Consider the following 8,644-nt stretch of genomic DNA (forward strand, 5'->3'; position numbering starts at 1 on the left):
GACTGGGGCACAATAAGCCCCTTAAAGACCAATAAAGCCGTCTATTAGCTAAACCGCAGGAATTAAATTCTCCACATTGTACAACAATTTTACTGCGTTATTTACTGTGAAGTTAGTGAACTTTGTGAAATTAACAATGCTGTCTCGAAAAGCGTCCACATTCCGGAGGAGGAGGTCCTGGAGACCTTACAGGGCAGAAAAGTAGATACATCTTCGGGTTACCCAGTTACATCATCAGTTGTAACCCAGACGCTTGTGGGTAGCTCAGGAAAAGATTGCTGAATCCGTTGCTAAAATATTCGCATTATCGACAGTTACATGTGGGGTGCTGGAAAAATAGAGTACAGGTAATGCTGTGCCTTCTTTTTTTAGAAATGTTGCAAGAAAAAGATGGAAAATTATAAATCTTTGAGCCTGACGTTAGTGGTGGATGGATTGTTGGAGGGGATACTGAGGGACAGCAAATCAATTCAGTTGCAATAGCAAGGACAGGTTAGATACTGTCAATAAGGCTTTGTGGTTGGGTAGTCATGTCTCACTAATGTACTGAAGATTTTTGAAGAGTTGACAATGAAGATTGATGAAAGCAGAGTGGAAGACATTGTTTCTTTGGACCTCAGCAAGGCGTTCTACAAAGTTACATATGCTAGATATGTTCGGATGTTTGAATCCCAATGATCGAAGGGGAGGTAACCAATTGAATGCAAAATTGGCTTGAATACAGAAAGAAAGGACAGTGGTTGACGGTTGTTATTTCAGGATTCAAGACCTTGTGCAGCGATGTGCTATATCAACATGTGCCGGGTCCACTATGCTTTATCATTTAGATAATGATTTGAATATGAATACAAGACGCATTCGTAAGTTCATAAATTCATTCGGTGCAGAAAATATTGATTTTATACCGACATATCGACCATTGAATGTGTGCTAAATCTGCCAAAGGTCCACACAGTCTCCGAACAATCATGCAATGTTCCTGCAGGTTTCTGTGGTAATCAACCTAACCCACACTCTTCTGGATATTATGGACAATTCAGCATGGCGAATCCACCTAACCTGCACACATTTGCAAAGTTGGACGTAAAACGAATTTTGGGAGGAATCCAACGCAGATGCCGGGAAAATGTGCAATCTCCATAAAAAAATTTGCCCGTGGCTGGAATTGAATCTAACTCGCCAATGCTGTGAGGTAACTGTGTTAAACATTGTACACAATGCCACTCATACCCTTGAACTTTATCATATTTTAAGCAGTTATGCAAATATTTTTGTAAACGTTCAGGCCAACAGTACCTTCCCAGGCAGTTTTTCACCACATGCTGAGTGAAAACGCTTCTTTTACCCAAATTCCTTCGCAATCTTCGGGCCGTTGCCGAAGGTTATGCTGTCTCATGTCTGATTCCTCATTCTAGCAGAATGGCTGCACTATATTCGCTGTGTCCAAACGTCTTACAAACATATGCAGCTCAATCATGTACACACCTCCATCATCTCCACTCAACGGGAAACTTTCCAAATCTATCTCGTCTCCACTAATAACTGAATTTCTCCATTCCAGGTAACATCCAAGTGAACCATCTCTGTATGTCTTCCAAGATCAGATATTAATTTCCCAGTCGCACTTCGATGTCCAGCAATACATGATTTTGGAGATTGAAGAGAGTTTATGGGTTACTGCGGATGATATCAGCAATAAATGTTGTTGGTTGCGAACCCTATCAGATCTAATGGACCGGTGGAGAGACAGTTAGAGGCAATGAGGAATTTGCAACAACAACCGTATGTGACAGATGACAGTTATAGGACGTGGGTATTCGTCTCAGATATAGTCACATAGATGGATTAACTCCAGGAAAGTTAAGACAGTTAGGCAGTTGTTGCAGAAATCTTCTGTGGCTGTCCGCATTTCATGCAAGTTCTGATTTGGTAAATGTAGGGTATGATCGATTCACAAGGAAACGTAGCACGAACACCCAAGTTTCTGGTATTGAGACTGGCTCTAATGCAACGAGGGGCACGTCAGATTCCAAGAGATCAATTGTTTTAGGGGGTTCTCTAGTCTGTGGTACAGACAGACGTTTCTGTTGCCAGCAGCATTAAATCAGAATGGTGTGTCGTATACCTGGGGCCAGGATCAAAGATGTCTCAGAGAAGATGCAGAACGTTCTCAAAGGGGAGAATGGTCAGCAAGACGTCATTGTCCACAGTGGAATCAAGGAGGTAGGATGGGAAAAGGTTGAGATTCTGAAGGGAGATTACAGAGAGTTAGGCAGAACGTTTAGAAGGAGCATCAAATGAGTAGAAATATATGGTTTACCCCGGTGCCACGGACTAGTGAGGGCAGGAATAGAAGGATAGAGCAGGTGAATTCCTGACTGAGGCGTTGCTGTGAGGGAGAAGGATTCACGCTTTTGCATCATTGTAATCTCGTTTGGGGAGGAAGTGACCTTTACAAGAAGGACGAAATGCACATAAATTGGAATGAGACTAATATACTGGAAGGGAGATTTGCTCGAGCTGCTATGGAGGATTTATGTTAGTAAGGTGGGAGGGTGCGACCCAGGGAGGTAGTGAGGAAAGAGATCTTGAGACTGGTAAAGTTGAGAACAGAAGCGAGTCAAACTGTCAGGGCATGGTTAGGAAGATGTGACTGGAATATCATAGCAGTTCCAGAAAAATGGCTCAGGGCTGGGCAGGGACTGGCTGCCTAATGTTCCGAAATACAAATGCTGCACGAAGAATAGAAAGGGAGGCCAGGGAGGAAATGGAGTCGCGCTTTTGATAAGGGAAAGCATTACAGCTGTAGTAAGGGAAGATCTTCCTGGGAAATATATCCAGTGAAGTTATTTGGGTGCAACTGAGGAAAAAGAAATGGACAATCACCTTTTTGGGTCTCTATTAAAGACCCCCTAATAGTCGGAGGGATATTGAGAAAAAACTTGTAAGGAGATCTCAGCTTGTTTCAGAATAATTGGGTGGTTATGGTGGGGGTGGGGTGTTAACTTTCCGAACATAGATTGGGACTGCATAAAGGTTTAGATGGAGAGGAATTTGTTAGGTGTGTACAAGAAAATTTTCCGTATCAGTATGTGGACGTACCGACTGGAGAACGTGCAATACTTGAACGACATTTGGAAATTAAGGCAGAGCAGGTGACTGAGGTGTCAGTGGGGGAGCACATTGCTGCCAGTGACCATAATTTAATTAAATTTAAATTAGTGAAGTAAAGTGATCGACCAGATCTAAAAGTAAGTGTTCTAAATTGGAGAAAGGGTAATTTTGCCGGTATTAGCAAGAACTTTCAAAAGCTGATTGGGGCAGATGTTCGCTGATAAAGGGCCGGCTGGAAAATGGGAAGCCTTCAGAAATGAGATAACGAGAAGCCAGCGACTGTATATATCTCTTTGGGTTAAAGAAAAGGCTGCTAGATATACGTAATGCTGGATGACTAAAGAAGTTGAGGATTTGGCAAAGAAAATGACGGAAGCATATGTCAGATATAGACAGGAGAGATTTAGTTTCAGTTTGTGATCGTACTTAGATTTTAGATTACTTAGAGTGTGCAAACAGGCCCTTGGGCCCAACAAGTCCACACTGACCTGCCGAAGCGCAACCCACCCATACCCCGACATCTACCCCTTACCTAACACTACGGGCAATTTAGCATGGCCAATTCACCTGACCTGCACATCTTTGGACTGTTGGAGGAAACCGGAGCATCCGGAGGAAACCCATGCAGACACGGGGAGAATGTACAAACTCCACACAGTCAGTCGCCTGAGGCAGAGAATTGAACACGGTTCTCTGGCGCTGTGAGGCAGCAGTACTAACCACTGTGCCACCGTGCCGCCCATTAACCCTTAGAAGAGTATGAAGGCAGTAGGAATATCCTTAAGAGGGGAAATCAGGCTGGCAAAATGGGATATGAGATTGCTTCGGCAAATGGAATTAAGAAGAATTCAAAGGAATTTTACCAAAACATTCAGAGCAGATGCGTTACTACGGAGAGTATAGGGCCCCTCAAAATCAGCAAGGCTGTCTTCGTGTGCAGCCGCTGAAAATGGGATAGATACGAACGAGTATTTTGCAAAAAAATGTTTACTGTAGTAAAGAATATGGAAAATATAGAATGTCGGGAAATAGATGGTGACACCTTGAAAAAATATCCATATTACAGTGGAGGATATGCTGGATGTCTTGAAACACATGAAGATGGATAACTTCCCATAACCTGATCAGGTATACCTTTGAACTTTGTGGGAAGCTAGAGAAGTCATGACTGGGCGTCTTGCTAAGATATTTGTGTCATCAACAGACACAGGTGAGGTGCAGAAAGACTGGAGGTTGTCTAATGTGATGCCAAAGATTAAAAGGGTGGTAAGGAGAAGCGAGGAATCTAAAGGTCAATGAGCCTGACGTCGGTGGTGGGCAGGTTGTTAGAGGGAATCCTGAGAGACAGGATATACATGTATTTGGAAAGGCAATGACTGATTAGGGACAGTCAACATGGCTATGTGCGTGGGAAATCATGTCTCACAAAATTCATTGAGTTTTTAGAAAAAGTTACAATGAAGAGTGATGATGGCAGAACAGTAGATGTGATGTATGTGGGCTTCAGTAAGGCATTCGACTAGGTTCCCCATGGGAACCTGATTAGCATGGTTAGATTACATGGAAAACAGGGAGAACAAGCCATTTGGTACAGAACAGGCTCAAGAGTAGAAGACGGAGGGTGTTGATGGAGGGTTGCTTTTCCGACTGGAGGCCTGTGACCAATGGAGTGCCACAAGGAAGATACTTGTATTCCTCCAATCTTCCCAGCGTCCTGCCTTTCATTAAATTCCGCAAAATCTTTATTTCGTTAACAAGCTATAAAACCATTTGCGATTGGCCTACCAATCTGATCAACACTTCTAAGCTATGCTTCGTACTTTCGCAGATGACACCAAAATACGTGGTGTTGTTTACAGTGAAGACTCTTATCTCTGATTACACCGGTACCTTGAGTCAGATTTGCCATTGGGTGAAGGAGTGGAAATATGGAGCGTATCTTAATTACATGTAAGTTAATGCTTTTGGAAAGTCAAATCACCCAGACATAAAAAATTCCAGATCAAGGGATTTGCCCGATTCCCCTGCTCTTCGGATTCTGCCTGACGTGATGTGCTTTTCCATCATCACACTCTCGACCCAGATCTTCAGCATTTTCAGTCCACAGTTTTCTCTGTACACTTAATGGTGGGGACTGGGATGCGTTAATCTAAAAAGAGATCTTGAATTGCAGGTTCATAGTTCTTTGAAAGTGCAGTCGTAGGTTGACAGAATCATACACAAGGTGAATTGCAACCCTGCTTTTATTTGGCAGTGCATTCAGTTGATGATTGGGAGGTTGCATGTGTGCAAGACATTGGTTAGGCCACATTAAAATAGTGTGTGCGATTCTGATCTCTTTGCTATCGAAAGGAAACAGTTGAACATGAAAGTTCAGAAAAGATTGCTTGGAGTGCTGAATTTCAAGGTATCAAGCTCGCTGAAGCACAACAGGATGACGGGTGACCTTACAGAGATTTATAAAGTCATGAGGATCATTGGAAGGGTGAGTAACTCAGGTCTTCTTCCACTGTAGGAGTGTACAAAACCTGACACCATACGTCTCGTGTGAGAGGAGAAAGAACTAAACAGAAAAGAAGTAATGTTTTCACAGAAATTGTGATGCACGTACAGAATGAACTGCCTGGGGAAGTACTGGACGCAGCTACAATTCCAATATCTGAAAATCCCCTGGATGATTTTCATGAATAGGAAACGCTAACAGAGATATGGCCAAATTCTGGCAAATGGGAGGAGATCAGTTTAGGATATCTACTCTGTATGGCCATGTTGAGCCAAAGATGTGTGTCATGCTATTTAATTACTATGACTCTTTGATGGATTGACTCTCATGCTCTCTCCTTCTGGAAACCTGAGTGGATTTATTAATTTGAACTTATAACACGCCAGATAAATTCGAACATCTGAGAGAAATCCACTTGGTAGATTCTTTTTTTTTAAATTTTTGCTCATTGTTTTGTGCGTGGGTTGCTGCTTAAACATATTAGCCGCGAATGCACTGTTCATTACAAAAAACAGAGATTCTTTTGTAGACGAAAAAAGAATTGGCATTCATACATCGGCAGTTGACTTTTACAGGAGCGATTGTAGCGTGAACATCAGAAAGGAAAATATAATGTATTTGTCCAATCCATAGCCATACAGAAACTCAGAGGCATGAAGATTTCTACCTATCGATGTGTTAAGTATCGTTGTCAACTCGCAAGTCTGCAATCCACCTCCTTTCCAGAAATTCATGTGTTACCACTCGTTGTAATCTTATTCAGGAAATATCTCTCTCAATTATTAAAACAACTTCGCGCTCAGCTCAATTTCATTGAACATGGGCCATGAAAAAAAAAATCCTCCACTGTAAAGCCAAGTCCTCAAACATCAGAAGAATAAATAATGAAACTTCATAAAAGAAGGAAAAGCAAGAAGACTTTTAACTCTCCACTGAAACATGTCACATGTGAAATTCTGTGGACACGCGTCCAAATTTTGCATCTTTCCCATTTTGATCTGATCATATGACAACAGTGTCAATTTTTAAAAATCACACGACTCCAGGTTATTGACCAACAGGTTGAATTGGAAGTACTAGATTTCGAAGCGCTGCTCCTTCAACAGGTTGTTGTGCAGTATAAGATCTTAAGACATAGAATTATAACAACGTTTAAGAGTGATGTAGCTGAAATGATATATTGAAAAAAAGGACTATTTATTTACTCTCTTATCTTTTAGAGTGCCAATGTTGCTTTCAGTTCTTTCATATGAAAATCACAGAAGATGTTTTAAAGTTGCATTCTCAAGTGAATTGTAACAACATGTGCTATGGCAGTGCCGATCATGCATTGGAGATTTGTAGTGCCTGTGTGAGGTGACCTGAGTCCCAATATTCAGACTGAATCTCATCTTCAAAACGTATTCACAGAATCTTACATGGATTCATGCTGTTTTTGAGCAAAGTGAAATATAATTCTGCAAGTACAAATCCACCTCACAAATTAGGGCGGCACAGAGGTTAGCACTGCTGCCTCACAGCGCCAGACACCTGGTTCAATTCCCGCCTCAGGCAAATGTCTGTGTGGAGTTGCACATTCTGCCCGTGGGTTTCCTCCGGGTGCTCCGGTTTCCGACCACAGTCCAAAAATGTGCAGGTTAGGTGAATTGGCCATACTAAATTACCTGCGGTGTTAGGTGAACGGGTAAATGTATGGGTGGGTTGCTCTTTGGAGGGTCGGTGTGGACTTGTTGGGTCAAAGGGCTTGTTTCCACGCTGTGCAAGTAATCTAATCTAATTAAATTAATGTATGTCTGTGTGTGTGTGTGTGTATGTGTGTGTGTGTGTGTGTGCGTGCGCGCGCGCGTGTGCAAATGTGTCTGTCTGTGTTGGGGGCATGAATGTCTGTGAAAGAATGTGTGCATGTGTAAAGGGTATACGTGAGTGAGAGACTTCGGTGTGGGTGTGAGTATAGGAGTGCAGCTGTGAGCGTATGAGAGACGGCAGCGTGAGAGTGCGTGTCTGTGGAATGAAGGAAGGAATGTCTGTGTGTGTGTTTCGTGCAATGCGGTCACCTATAGTGTGACATGAACCTAGGGTCCCGATTGAGGCAATCCTCATCGGTACCAAACTTGGTTACCAGCCTTTCTCCATTGAAAGCAATGATTTGGCGATGCCGCTGTCAATGAGACAGATTGTGTGTTTATGTGTGATTGTGAGTGTAAAGGCGTAAGCCTCTGTGAGAGGGTGCGTGTTTGAGTGTGGGATCGTATCAGAGAGTGTCTGCGTGAGTGTGTGTGTCTGCAACTAGGTTGAAAATTGATTTTGCCTCAAATTTAAGAGGAAATCTTTCAGTCCAGTGTTGTAGAGTATGAAGTAAAAATAGGTTGTGGAGAAAGGGGTTGCTAATAGTTGTTGGTTTTAATATTCACTTTTGGGTTTACAGAAAATAAAAGTTATTTTTATTTAAGTTGTGCCGTTTTTTTCTCTTCAAATTTAACAGATTATGGTGCCAGGTGAGATTCTCTGTGTGTCTTTTTTAAAAATTGGCAGTGTGTTTTATAGTGTGGAGGTTCTCGCCTGTGATTTCGATACGATTAGGCAGATACATTATGAGATTTGGACAGGTTTCAATAGATTTGTGTATCGAGAAAATAACAGTAAATTAAAGCATTTGCCGGTTAGTGTCCTGGAACATTAAATAAAACATAGTTGGGACAATTTGTTTAATATTAGTTACTTATGGTTGGTTAAATTAAAAGTGAGAGTAATGTCTGTTAAAATTGGTAAAAAGTATCTGGGGTTTGAATATGATTCCAAGTTTGCAAAGAAAAGATAAAAAAAAAGTACTGTTGGAATTACAAACAGAGGTTAGAATTTTGTTTAACCAAGTACAAAAGTAAAGCTGAAATTTTCAGACAATTACTCAGGAGGGCAAAACCGACAATGAAATAGCTTTGGCAAATAGAATTAAGGAGAATCCAAATGGTTTTTACAGATATACTAAGGACAAGAGGGTAATAGGGAGAGAATAGGGTCCCTCAAAGA

The sequence above is a fragment of the Chiloscyllium plagiosum genome, unplaced genomic scaffold, assembly GCF_037043375.1.
Source record: "Chiloscyllium plagiosum isolate Xiang-an unplaced genomic scaffold, Cpla_swu_hap1 HiC_scaffold_37, whole genome shotgun sequence".
Classification (NCBI taxonomy): domain Eukaryota; kingdom Metazoa; phylum Chordata; class Chondrichthyes; order Orectolobiformes; family Hemiscylliidae; genus Chiloscyllium; species Chiloscyllium plagiosum.